General features: G+C 40.0%; 1 long non-coding RNA gene and 1 pseudogene across 1 annotated transcript in view; one reads left to right on the top strand and one right to left on the bottom strand.

Annotated features, from left to right (window-relative positions):
- The first annotated feature begins 2,191 nt into the window (after positions 1–2,191).
- LOC101637314 lies at positions 2,192–2,692 on the top strand (annotated as a pseudogene).
- Positions 2,693–9,185: 6,493 nt separating this feature from the next.
- LOC105854000 overlaps positions 9,186–14,204 on the bottom strand; it is a 13,300-nt gene continuing 8,281 nt past the window's right edge. Inside the window, exons 2-3 of the long non-coding RNA XR_001145733.1 lie at positions 12,234–12,288; positions 9,186–9,300 (exon numbers count right to left, since the gene is read on the bottom strand). This is a non-coding gene — a long non-coding RNA (uncharacterized LOC105854000). The remainder of the gene's footprint in view (positions 9,301–12,233; positions 12,289–14,204) is intronic.

Genomic DNA, 14,204 nt, shown 5'->3' with positions numbered 1-14,204 from the left:
TCTATTATAGTTAATACCAGTGGTGTTATGTAGAACTCAATTGTGAGCCAAGTACTCTGAGCTTTGTTATAATTATTATGAATGGTGCTCATGAGAACTCAATTTTGAGCTCAATTAACATCAACTCTATATAGCTATTACCAATTTTGTTATGTAGAACTCATGGTGAGCTCAAGTTATAGTTTTTACAAATGGGGCTCATATAGAACTCAATTAACTTAAACTCTGTTATAGTTATTACCAGTTGTGTTATGTAGAACTCAATTGTGAGTTCAAGTTCTGTCAGTTCTGTTATAATTATTACCAATGTGGCTAAAAGAACTCAGTTGTGAACTGAAGTGCCATCAGCTTTTTGTTACCAGTGGTGCTCATGAGAACTCAATCGTGATATCAATTAATGTCAGCTCTTGTACACTTATGACCATTGGTGCTAATGTAGAGGTCAATTATGAGCTCAATTAATGGCAACTCTCTTACAGTTATTACTAATTATGCTATATAGAAATCAATTGTGAGCTCAAGTAGTATCAGCTCTGCTGTAGTTATTACCAATGGTGGTCATGTAGAATTCGGTGACCTCAATTGACATCAACTCAGTTATGGTTATTACCCATAGCATTATGTGGAACTCAATTGTGAGCTCAAGTATCTTTAGTTTTTAATCATGGTGCTCATTTAGTACCTAATTGTGAGCTGAAGTCATGTCAGCTGTTACATTTATTACAAGTAGTTCTCATATAGAACTCAGTGATATCAATTAATGACCATTCTGTTATAGTTATGGCGATGCTGCCAATGTGGAACTTAATTCTGAGCTTTTTACATTAGCTGTTATAGGTATTACATATTTCACATGTATACTTCAATTTGAGCTCAATTAATATTAGTTCCATTCTATTTATCATGCAAGGTATACAATTAGTCCTTTATTACAAAGCATTCTTTTTTATGTTATTACTGATTTTAGTATCACACAAATGCTTTTGTGAACCTTCCTCCTTTCAGGCAACCTCTCTGGGTTGCTTCTTTACTCTAGAGGAGCATGATTCTGCTTTTTCCCTTTCTAGAAGAGTCTTAGATTTAAAAAATTTCATGTGTATGACCACATACTATATTAAAAGCAATACCCTTTTTATAATATTGACTAAATCCCAGTAGAATTAAAATGAATTATACAAAACTTTTGTGTTTATTTTTCATGGATGGAAGGTGGACAGTACTTAACTTTTAGTTGATTTTTAAAATTTATCTTTTAAAGTCATTAAAAGAAATCTACCCAAAAGAAATTTAGGTGAGCAATGATGGTTCATTATCTACCTTTTCCCTCCAGACTCTGAACTAAAAGCAACAAGGTTACAGTGAATAATCCATGCTGTTTTAATGCTTTATATAGCATTTTTATTGCTTATTAAACTCTTAAATTATGATTTGATTCTCTGAGATCCTATGCAAAATGCTCAATATTTTCTTAACTTCTACCATTTAATACCAGATGGAGTTCAGATGATTTCTCTGCTATCATTTTTTTTTCAATATTAGTCTAGTTCTTTTTATCTCCAGTGAGATTTAAAACAACTCACAGATACTAATTCTGGATCACATATGTTGTATTTATAAAGAAGACTGTATATATTTTCTACTTTTCCAAGATAATTCAGTACCATTTATTTTTCTTCTTGTCAAAGATAAAGTTTCTTGGCTGTTATTTCACCTTTGTTACCATTTCAAATACTTAAATCACAAACAACATTTAAAAGAAATCAAGTGTTAACAATGGAATATTCCTCAGCAATCAAAAAAGATAAACACATGCCTTTTGCAGCAACATGGATGGAGTTGGAAGGGATCATGCTTAGTGAAATAAGCCAGAAAGAAAAAAAAATACTGATGATTTCACCTATAGCAGGCGCATAAAGGACTAGGGGGAAAAATAATAACAATGAACAACTATATACCAGAGACATTTTATGGGGGTGGAGTGGGGAAAGGGATCAAAAATGGGGGGAGAGGGGAGAGAGGAGTTCATTAGACTATGGTGATGGCACATGGGTGAATTGGTGATGGGAAGCCCACGGGGATTGCAACTGAGATGGAAAAAGGCACAAAATGATGTGAAAATAAACTATTATAAAATAATAAATCAAGTTGAAATGATTAAGTTGATTGACTCTACCATACTTTAATTTAAAATATTTTCTCCGTCTAAGACAGTGACAGGACTGTGGATTTGATCTCTCCGATAAGCTGCTGTAGAAGAGGACATGGTGACAGAGATGTGCCAGGATGTTGCCACCTTCTACTGCCAGGGAGCTCAGACGCCACCGGCTAGATCAGCAGAGGCAGGTTACACAGATCGAGAAAGCCCGTTTAGACACTGGCCAGTCCTTTTGGAGGCGATTCCCTGGCAAAGGGGATTATCCTGGAAAAAGTGGAAGTTGAAGCCAAACAGCCGAATTCTGCTACCCGGAAGTGTGTCAGAGTTCACCCCATCAAGAGATGGAAAAGAAAGTCCTTTGTAGAAAATGATGGTGGTTTGAGCTTTATTAAGGACAAAGATGAAGTTCTGGTTGCTGGATTTGGCAGCAAAGGTCATGCTGTTGGTGACATTCCCGGTGTCTGATTTAAGGCTGTCAAGCGTCCACTGTCTCTTTTGGCCCCATGCAAAGGCAAAAAGGAAAAACCAAGATCCTAAGTTAGATGGTGAAAGCAGGTAGCATAAGTTTTCACATGCCAGAACTAAAAGTAAAATAAAATTGAAAAAAGAGAGAAATTTGGCAAATATACAATGCTTAGTTGTAGAACCCAAACTCAGTTTGAGTCGGTCAATACTAACATTGCTTACTAAGCTTCAGGCATAACAGTGTTATGTGTATTGTGTTGCAGCCAGATAGATCTAATAGATATCAAGAGCTTATTTCTGGGATTTACTTAATGGTGTTTAGATTTTTGTAAGCTGAGGATGTCTGCTAGTAATAAACGAGATCATGCAGACACGGTAGGTATTCCACAGTAGGTATCACATGGTGGCCTTCAATAAGTGTTAACTATTAATAATGAAAAATAATGTGAATCAGTTGGGCTGCTTTTTCACTAGAATCCTTTGAACAACTTTTAAAATTGACCATGTTTTCCCCAAATCCATGACATTTTCAAATAGAATAATGTTTTGATGGCATACTCAAGTAAGGTTATTAAGATTCCTTCCTTGTGAATAAAAGCTGACCGTCTCTGAGAAAATTTAACTGATTGTGTAGAAAAGAAAACCAGCATGCTCATGGTAAGCAAGTGATACCATCTGAATAATTCTAATTGAATCAATGTCTTTCCTCATACTTTTGTATATTTGAAATGTACATATGAAAGTATAGATATAACAGTGTGCAATTTTAGTTCACAATTTTTAAGCAAAGCCACTGTTGCTGTGAGCATTTTATTCCAGAAAAGAACGAGAGGAACAGAGGGCGCCCTCTTGTGGACATGAAACGTGTGAAGAATGCATAACAATAAGAATGCTGATCAGAATGGTAGAGAGGGGAGTATCATCCAAAACACAGAGAAAGGTGTGAGAGGGGACGTGGAGCAAGGGAAACAGAGCACAGAATAATAAATAACAGGGTCACTCATGACAGAATAATAAATAACAGGGTCACTCATGAGTGAAAAATAGAGGTGATTTAGGCGAAAGTGAAGAAAAATGATGGAGGACGCCGCCTGGTGGCCAGCATGAGTACTACATCAAAAGCGCTGAGAAATGAAAAGGGCTGAGGATGGCCCAAACTGAGTGCGGACTTAGATGATCATGTGGGGAGGGAGCGCGCCTCCTGGTGGTGAGAAGTAGTAATGTGGCAAACGTGCAGAAGAACGATAACTTCCTAGGGTGAACAGAAAGGGGAGGGGCTAAGCAGAGAGGAAAGAATGAATGGGGATCGAGGAGGAGTTTGAAGCAAAAGCTTAAGGAAATAGCTAATAGCTAGACAGAATGAAAGGTCGACAAGGATGAGATGAAACATGTACTCTTTCATTCCTGAGGAAATAGATTCATACCACTCCTCTGCAGAAAACCTTGAATTTGAAGTATTATTGTAAAAGAAATGGTAGTTCTTTTTTTGGGAAATGATCTAAGGGAATGCTTTGAAATGCAGAAAAAAATTTTATGGAAAGAAAGGTTTACCAGCACTTTCTTTACAGTAACAAGTCATTGGTAACAATCTAAATGAAAACCTCAGGGAATGGTGAACATTACAGTATATCCATAAATTAGATGCAGCAATTAGATACAATAATTATGAAGTTTTTGATGACATGGAAAATATTTTTGTTACAATGTTAAATGGTGGACACAGAATATAAAGTCCTAGAGATAATGTATTTTTAAAACAGAAGGAACATATTTATGAAATATACTCTCTTTAACCTTTATGTGTATGAAGAATAGAATGGAAAAAGTAATATATTCTACAGCAGTAAAAATCTCTAGCTTCATTATAATGTGGATTCATTTTGCTTACATATTGTTGAGTGAGTCAAGATATAAAATAAATACTATATGATTTAATTTATTTTAAAATAAAATACAAGATTAAAACCATGTTTTGATTTTAGTGATGCATTTAGTGATGCATATTAGATGGTACATTATCATGAAAACAAGGGAAGTAATTTTCACAAAAGTCATATTGAAGCATTATGAAGGAAGATTATGATATGATGTGATTTTATTTTTCTTGACTTGGTTAATGGGTTCACTTTGTAATTCTGAGACTATATTGTTTCTATATGCTTTTATACATGAATGTAGTGTTTCACAATTAAAAATATCGGAAAATACAGGCCCTCCCTGGTGGCACAAGGGGTTAAAGCACAGCACTATGAAGTGAGCAGCAGCCACCTCATGAGTTCCATGCCTGGCCCTGGGGATGACCCAGATGGCACAGCAGACCTCTCCTGACCTGACTGCTGCTCCCTTCAGCTGTGTACTTCATCGATCTGCCTGTTCTGCTCCTCGCTTGTCTCTGGTTAATCCTCTTGCCGCCCCTGCACCTCTGGCTTGTACCCCAGTTCTATATGAATAAATTAATCTTAAAAATATATATTGAAAAATACTAGGAAAAAAGTAACTTATAAAAGTATTTATCACTTTATGGACAAATCAGTTGACTACTGTTAATTAATTTACTACTTTAAAAAAATTTATTTATTTGTACATACAGAACTGGGGTATAGGCCAGAGGCTCAGGGGCAGTGAGAGGCTGAGGGGAGCAGCGGGCGGGTCAGGAGAGGTCTGCCACGCCAAGTGGTCACCTCCGGGGCAGGCGGGGATCGAACTCTTGCGGAAGTGGCTTTAGCTTCTCAGTGCAGGGCTTTAACCCGCTGCGCCACCAGGGAGGGCCCTAATTTACTACTTTTTTACATTACATTAAAATTAATTTAAAAAATAATTACATTAATTATATTAATTCAAATTAATTAATTTTAAAACAAAACAATTCCATTAATTAAATTTACAAATTTATTATACATACTTCAAATGTGCTATAATGTACACAGCTCCCTTTTATTATCAGAACCACTCAACTGAAGCTAACGAAAAAAATCATTGCTGAAATGACCTCCCTGCTCTGCTGCAGGCGAAAAGTAACTGGTAAAAAAAAAAAAAATTAATGGAATTCTAGTATTCCATTGTGGCTAGAAAAACATTTGAAGGATGGAAATATGGGCGTCCTGCTAGTTAAGCAGACGTGGGTATAGCAGCAGCACTTGCAGTGTTAAGGTCAAGGTCACCTTATTTCATTTAGGAGATTTGGGTTTATACCCCGAATGTATGATCCCACTAGTTTTCAAATCCAGGTAAACATATTTTGCCCCTTTTAGACGAATTAATGTCTTGCTGCCACCTTGTGGAAATAGTCTCTCATTACAGGCTATTACAAAAAGCAAAGAGGATGTAGAGTCCTTTTGCGTAAGACCTCTCCTGCTGCCCTGCTATAAAATTATAAAATTTTATAATTTTAAACACTATAATGTAATTTTAATTTAAAAACAGTTGCAGATGCTGGCCCTCCCTGGTGGCGCAGCGGGTTAAAGCACAGCACTGAGAATCTAAAGCCGCTTCCGCATGAGTTCGATTCCCGCCTGCCCTGGAGGAGACCACATGGCGTGGCAGACCTCTCCTGACCCGCCGGCTGCTCCCCTCAGCAGTGTACTTCGTCGATCTGCCTGTTCTGCTCCCCACTCTGTCTCTGGTGAATCCTCTCACCCTCCGCATCTCTGGCCTGTATCCCAGTTCTGTATGAATAAATAAATAAATCTTTTAAAAAAAAAACAGTTGCAGATGCTGGCCTCGTGGAACTGAATTTATGGCAATATATTTTATTGTTTAATTTCTAAGTAATGTTAGTATTGGGTTGAGATTGTGCCGGCTAGACCTGGGGCGGGGAGGTGGATGTCAGTTCCAGATAATGTTACAATATGCTCCCCAAAACGATATTATAAGCCTACAGGACTAAACACACACAGATCAACGGAATGGAACGGAGCGCCCAGAAAATCCATACCAGCAGCGTCATCAGTGCACCACGAAGGAGCCAGGAGCAAACATCCGGCGGGACGTGCTCAGTCAATGGAGCTTGAACACCGAGGGGGTCACTGAAGCTCTGGGAAGAACCCGGCTTCCATATTCTTCAGGTGCAACAAAGAACTTCCAAAGCCCCAGGTTCTCACCTCCAGCCCGCTCTGCACTGGGTCCTCCCACGGGGTTCCTCCGCAGTCAGCCGCCTACCGGGAAGTGTTCTCACCTTCCCTCATTTGGGCTTCCCTTGTCCTCTCCGAGGCCAGGGAGCTCCCCAGGTCCAAGCACAGAGGGCTCCCCAGGTCCAAGCACAGAGGGCGTCTCTCTGTCGGGTCCGGGAGGACCAGGTTTCCCCTAGCAGGACTCTACTCCGGCACTGACAGGTGAGCGAGGCTGCAGGCGGAGCGCGCATGCCGGGTCGGAGGGGCCTTGCAGGTGCCGCGGGCAGGTGCGGGTGGGCGGGGCCGGCAACCTGCTCTCGTGGCCGCGCCCACCGGGCCCTCCTGCTGCATCCTGACAGTTTGGAAATTCAAACTGAAACGGAGAAATATCCCATGTCTTCTCCAAAAGTACTACTGGCATTAAAGTTCAGGAAGCCATTAAATCGCAAAACGTGTCTATTTGAAGTAAATGCTTGCTCCTCCTCCGCTTTCGTTCCTACTTCTGTGCTTGGCCCGGCACTGGCCTCCCTCAGCCCGCTCCTCATTCTTGGGCGCTATTGCCGCATTACCCATCGTGGCCACAAGGAGGCGCGCCCCGCCGCTTCTCTGCACTCTGGTCGTGGGGCGCTTTGGTCCCCCAGCCTCAGTCACTTCTCTGCCTTTCATTCGCTGGGATGGGGTGGAGGGAGCAGCTAGCTGCTACCTTAATTATAAGTATATACTACAATTTATTTAACCATTCCCCGAGGTTTTCCTTTAGATTGCTTACAATTATTTGTTACAATGAAGAAAGCTGGTGAACTTCTTTACACATATTTTTACGTGTATTTCAAACTATTTTCTTAGCTCCTTTCCCCAAAACAGAATGACTATATGGAGCAGTATGAATTTTCTAAATTCAAAGTTCTCTGCAGAAGAGTGGTACACATTTATTCTATTCCCAGGAATGAATGAGAGAACATATTTCTCCTCACCTCTGCTAAAGTTTCACTCTATGTTTCAAGGGTTTTGATCCAAACTTCACACTAGAGTTAAGCACATAAAAAGTTTCCTTCTATGTAAGTAATATTTAACTACTTTAGACCCTCAAAGATAAGCAGCATTAGCTCAGTAGTACTCACAAATTGAAAAATTAAACTACCCCCGAACTTTAGGGGGTAAAATACAAGAGTAAGGGGAGAGAACTACAGCAGAATGACCAGGTGCTTTTCCGCGGGTCACACCACGAGATTACGTCAATTCGTCTGCGTTGCTGCTGTGTGCGTCATGGCGTCCAGCCACCCGCCCGGGGCGAGAGAAGCCGCTCTACCACCTCCCACGCCTCATCCCGCCTTGCGTCCCCCAGCCTTGGCGCATGCAGATGACACAGTGGGCCCAGAGGAGGACGAAGCCACCCATGGAGAGCCTCAGCTCCAGATGGTCACGTGGGTGCCATCAGCCCGAGGACACTGAAAAGACAGAGGGTGGATTTTATAGCCTAAAACATCCGGAATCCAGGTTATACATGTCACAGCAGCTGGGTTCATTTACTGTGACCATTACAAGTTTTTTCTTGGGTCATAACCAAATCCTAGACACTTTGCCCGATGTGTTGTGTTTTCTTATGTCATTTTTTCAAAGCCATTCTGATTAACCATCTTAAAGAAGGTGAGTTACTCATCCCAAGATGAGAGAATACTGCTCTCCATAGAGATAATTCTCAATAACAGCTATCGTCTGAAACTTTTATGACTCCTAAAACTCTACGTGGCACTAAAAAACAACTCCAGTTTTGGATAAAAAAGATGTGGTACATATATACAATGGAATATTACTCAGCAACCAAAAAGAGAAACACATGTCTTTTGCAGCAACTTGGATGGAGCTGGAAAAGATAATGCTTAGTGAGCTAAGCCAGAAAGAGAAAGAAAAATACCGGATGGTTTCACTCATAGCAGGAGTATAATGGACCAGGCGAGAAAATAACGAAAATAATGAACAACCATATACCAGAGACGTTTTGTGGGGGTGGAGTGGGGAATGGGATCAAAAATGGGGGGGTGGGTGGGGAGGGAAGTGCACGGGATTATGGTGATGGCACTCGGGTGACTTGGTGATGGGAAACCCGCGGGGATTACAATTGAGATGGAAAAAAAAATGTACAAAATGATGTAAAAAAAACCTCTAGTTTCACTGTAACAATTATTTTTTTAAAAAGATTTATTTATTTATTCATACAGAACTGGGGCACAGGCGAGACATTCAGGGATGGTGAGAGGATTCACCAGAGACAGAGTGGGGAGCAGAACAGACCGACTGATGAAGTACACGGCTGAGGGGAGCAGCAGGCGGGTCAGGAGAGGTCTGCAGCGACATGTGGGTCAGCTCCGGAAGAGGGATCGAACTTTGCTGAAGTGACGTTAGCTTCTTAGTGCTGTACTTTAACCTGCTGTGCCACCAGGGAGGGCCCATAGCAATTATTTTTAATAAAAAGTAAGGAGAAATGAAAGCATGGTGATCTATGGCTTCTGTAGAATGTTAAGCTTATGTCTGCTGCACTGTGTTCTGCATGCTGGTAAATGCATTCATTACCTAAGTGAGAAAGACAATTACATTTGAAAAAAAAGCACATAAATCTATTCCTTCACAGCATCATCAAAGCCTCCCTATTATGTCCTCTGATATCAGTACCTGATATTCATAATACTTGGATTTTTCCCTTAAACTAGAGATAGTTAAATGAATTGCAGAAAAAGTACCAGAGCCAACTGCACAAGGATTATTCTCAGTTTAGAGAGGGATATGAGTCTCATAAATGCTCCTAGGGGACCTGTACTGCATGGGAGGAAGAATCTAAATTAGGTGATAAAAAGCTCAGAGTAATACATTTTCACCTATTGCATAATATAGGTATAATATACCACTGAAACCCAGAAAAATGAGATATACTTTTCAACTGAAGCAAAGAAAGAAGTGTTAAACCCAGAGGTGGGGTTTAGCTGGTCTTGAAAACTGAATGGATTCCCACGGGAAAAGAGATGAGGGGAGGAAACCCAGGCTGGCAGGGGTCAAGGAGGAAATCCAGGGCTGTGTCTGAGACTAGGAGCAGCAATTTACAGGTGAGGGTGACCTACGTGGGGGCAAGACTGGAAGCCAGGGTCAAAAGAAGGTTGGGGGTCATAATAAAAGAACATTACACAACAGAACAAGGAATTTGGGCTTTCTACATTCAGTTGTGAGGAGCTAATGAAGTTTTGGAGCAGGTGAAGACAAGATGAAAAAGGTTCTGAAAAGTAAACTTGCGAAGATAATAAATTACCTTTTAACCTTTTTCTCATTATTGCCCTTGACATGTTTTTCCTAATCACCTTCCCCTACAATATTTTAATGCCACAGATAGATTGTTTACCAGGCTTTAATGCAAAAAGAATACCATTTTCTAGCCTTCAAGAACCAGTTTTCACCACTTTTGGTTGCACTAGAAATAACTGAGAATGTAGCGATTACAAAATATGTAGAATTGGATGGAAGTACAAAGAACTTCTGTATTCCCTATACCACCCCCAAAGCAATCGAGGAAATGGAAGGTACACGGGCCTGGTGGAAAACAAATAAACTTTGTCAAATCAAAGCATGCTTTGGAGGCAAATAGGGCTAATGGCAGGGAGAGCAATGGCAGGAGTAGACAGTGTCACAGAAACGGCCACCTCAGGATAAGGAGTCAGCCACGCCTGCCTGGATTGCCAGAGGGGGAGAGTTCCAAAAAGCAACTAGTACCCAGGAACAGGTTATCTGAGAGGGTGACTGTCAAGTGAGTATCTTGAAAAATATATCATTATAAATTACATCAATTAAATCTTCTAAATACATACCCACACATAATTGTGGGCGAAGAAAGTGTTTATTTTTTATTCATCTACTGAACACAACTACCATAATTTTTCAGCTTTAATTTAACCATAAACTGGATGAATAATTCCATAAATTCACCATTTCAGGTTAAGGTGCTAATTAAGGTAAAATGGCTTTCGTTTTAAAAAATGAAGGTTTTTTTTTTAAAGACTAAAAGCTGTTAGATCTCTTAAAGAAAAAACTTCTAGTTTTAGCAGTATATTTCAGTACAACAAAGAGGAAGATCTTAATTGAAGATCAGAAAGAACCACCACTATTTTCTTCTATAACATGTAAGCCATTAACATGCTAGTATGAATAAGAGAACGTTTCAAGTACTCACATATAAACAGTGCGCTGAGGTGGAGACCTCCGTGGTGGCACAGGGGTTAAAGACATAGCACTATCAAGCTATCTTGCCAGACACTGCAACATGAATTTTATCCCACCCAGGGAGCAACACACATTGCACAGCAGACCTCTCCTGTAGCGCCTACTGCTCCCCACAGTAGTGTATTTCAGAACATCTGCCTGTTCTGCTCCCCACTCTGGTGAATATTCTCACACCCCCACACCTCTGACCTATACCACAGTTCTTGTAGGAATAAATAAATAAAATCTTTTTTTTTAAAAAAAAACTGCAGTAAGGGATTGCAACTGAGATGGAAAAATGCACAAAAATATGTAAAAATAAACTAATATAATAAAAAAGAAAAAAAGTGCAATGGGGTGTGCTGCAGGATGAGTGGGTAGCTGGCAGGCACTCCAGGGGATTTTTAGTCATCCTTTTCTCTACAGAGCGCCAGGGAGTGATGGGACTTCTCAGAGTCTCCAGAAGTATCACCCTGATGCCCAAAGTTACTCCATTGACCTCTATGATTGACAGTAGCCACAGAAATGAAAAACTAAGAAATCTCTAGTAATACATTTTTTTCTTATGACTTTGCTCCCAATTGGGTAATCTCAATTTGTGACATAAACATGAGAAATGTCATACAGGGATTAAAAAAAAAAGATTTATTTTATTTTATTTATGCATACAAGAACTGGGGTAAAGGCCAGAGGTGCTGGGGGTATGTGTGAGATGATTCACCAGAGACAGAGCGAGGACAGAACAGGCAGACTGAGTGAAATACCCTGCTGAGGGGAGCAGCAGGAAAGACATGTGGGTCAGCTCCCTGCCCTGGGGTTGAATTCCTGCTTCAGCGGCTGCAGATAACTTCTTAGTATTGAGAATTTAAACCCTTTCACCACCAGGGAGGCCCAAGGAATATCTTATAGGATTTCCCTACCAATGTAACTTACGTTTAACTTTCTGATTTTTTCCCTTAAAAGGCACATTTCTACTTAAGACTGTGAAGTATGTCCCTCCCTCTAATGACACAGAACAGGGAAGCTATTACAACTACGGTCAAATCACCTTCTAGACACACTGTGTTCTGTCACAGTGTCTTTCTGGCTAGTGGGGGAAGGTGGGGCTGCTTGTGTGACTGCTTTGCCTCAGAGTCAGAGGCAGGATATACTGTGCCTTACAGATGTGTGGAAATTAGGGTCTCCAGGGAATGGTGAGTGCATGAGAAAGCTCTCAGGGATGCTCTCAGGAGTCCTTGAGCCCAGCCATGCCACACACATACCAACTTCAAAGCTTGCTCAAGTGAGATCCTGCTTTGTTTGTAGTCCGTATTCCCCCTGATCAAAAAAGAAAAAAATGAATAAGGCAAAGAAAGAGGAGGGGAGAAATGAGGTGAAAGGGAACAAACACTGAAAAACATGTAACTGTTGTGATTAATGAAACTTTTTCTTCCTATTTCCAAAGTCTTAGGTTTGTAAGATAACAACTGAAACCTGTGATTTCTGCCAGCAACATTCCACATTTTTCTTGGAATTTGAGATTTTTCTGAGCCTATATGAGTAAAACTGCAGTTTCATAAGATTCCACGTGGCATAAATAAGGAAACTGACTGTATGTTGCATGTCTGTATGTCTTGTCCTTGTGCTTAATCGTATTGGCCTCGAGGTGTTACAAACAATTGGTTTAGATGGTACCTATAGATTTTGAAAACAAACAAACAAAAATTAATGAAAACTGGTATACATGTTTTGAAAACACAATCTGGGATAATTTTTAGTCCGTGGTGACTACTTTGTACTCTAATGTTGTTTTAAAACAGGTGCTTCCCAGGTTGTATTGGGTATAATATAATTTTTTCCCCTGTTGTTTGAGTTGATAATGTCAGGAAAATGGAAGTTTGGAAAAATTAGTTTTTGAGGATAAAGAGTCTCTAGTTATGAAGAAAAAAACAAAAAGGTTATGGTTTGACTGTCAAGATTGCACTACTGACTGAGCCAGAGCTTTCATAGAAATTGAGATTGTTGTTGCTGTTTTTTTTTTCATATTTGTGACAAAACTTACCAGAATTCTAAATTTGAAGCAAAATTTGGTAGTCTGTCATTTGGTTCATCGAAGGAAATTTTGTGGAACCTCAGAAGAGCTCCTGAGACAGATCACAAAATTTCTCTCTTTCCATCTGTGAAAGGCACTTAGATAAATTTGGCCTTTTTGGTTTACCTAGTAAAGAAAAATAACTGGAAAGGAAGCATTGTCACTTGGGGAAAAGGTGGAACATGGCATGAACATAAATGTTAACACTGGCTTTCTGAAAAATACATAAAAATGTTTTGATATCTTACGTTGTGTAAATTGTAAATATTGATTGTTGTCCTGAAATATTATATTCAATGGTTTGACATTTGCAGAAATTGCTTCTGAAAAAAAGAAAAAAAATGTTTACAGAAAAAGACCTCAACTGATTCCAATTGGTGGAAATTTTGACAGTGAAAAAGATTTTCTACAAAGAACTGAACAGGCTGATTTTTGCCAAGTTTTTGTTTGCAATAATATTGGTACTTCCCCCCCCCATTTGATTCAAAGAAAGTTTTCTTGTTTTGAGTAACCAGAATCTGCAGTAATATTGCATTTTTTTTCAGCAGAAGTAACTTGTGTTTCCATTTTTCTCTCCCCTTGATACCAATACAGTATAAAAACTGTGGTAGAAATATTTACTACTTATGAGACTATTTTTGCATAACTTCAATAGGGAATTTTGTCTGCTTAAACTAAATAAATTGGAAATGTGTTTCAGTGGCTTTGCTTGGCATTCTCCAGGAACTTCAAATAGAGCTGAACCAAGAAGAGGAGAACCTGCTGCTTTGTTTTAGGGTTCCAGAGACCTCCAAAGAAGGTGAGGAAGCTTGCCTCCGTTGGCAGGCCTGGACGACCCTGATAAATAAAAAGTCCTGGTAACTTGGAGAAGAGGAAACTCCAGATTGATTCTGCTGAGATCAACCTTGCTCCTGAGCCTGTGTGGACTGGACCTCGACAGTTCACTCTGATCCTGTATGGGGTACTCCAGCAAGGCCAGCAACAACAACAAATTGCTACTTGATTATTCTGCCCTGAGATTTTATGCAAAAATAGAAAAATAGGGCCATCCCTGGTGGCACAGCGGGTTAAAGCGCAGCACTAAGAAGCTAAAGCCACTTCCGCATGAGTTCGATCCCCGCCTGCCCCGGAGGTGACCACATAGCGTGGCAGACCTCTCCTG

This window comes from Condylura cristata, unplaced genomic scaffold, assembly GCF_000260355.1.
Source record: "Condylura cristata isolate star-nosed mole 26May11 unplaced genomic scaffold, ConCri1.0 scaffold00023, whole genome shotgun sequence".
In the NCBI taxonomy this organism is placed as follows: Eukaryota; Metazoa; Chordata; class Mammalia; order Eulipotyphla; family Talpidae; genus Condylura; species Condylura cristata.
The sequence above is the reverse complement of the archived record's forward strand: the minus strand, read 5'-3'. Positions and strand labels throughout refer to the sequence as shown.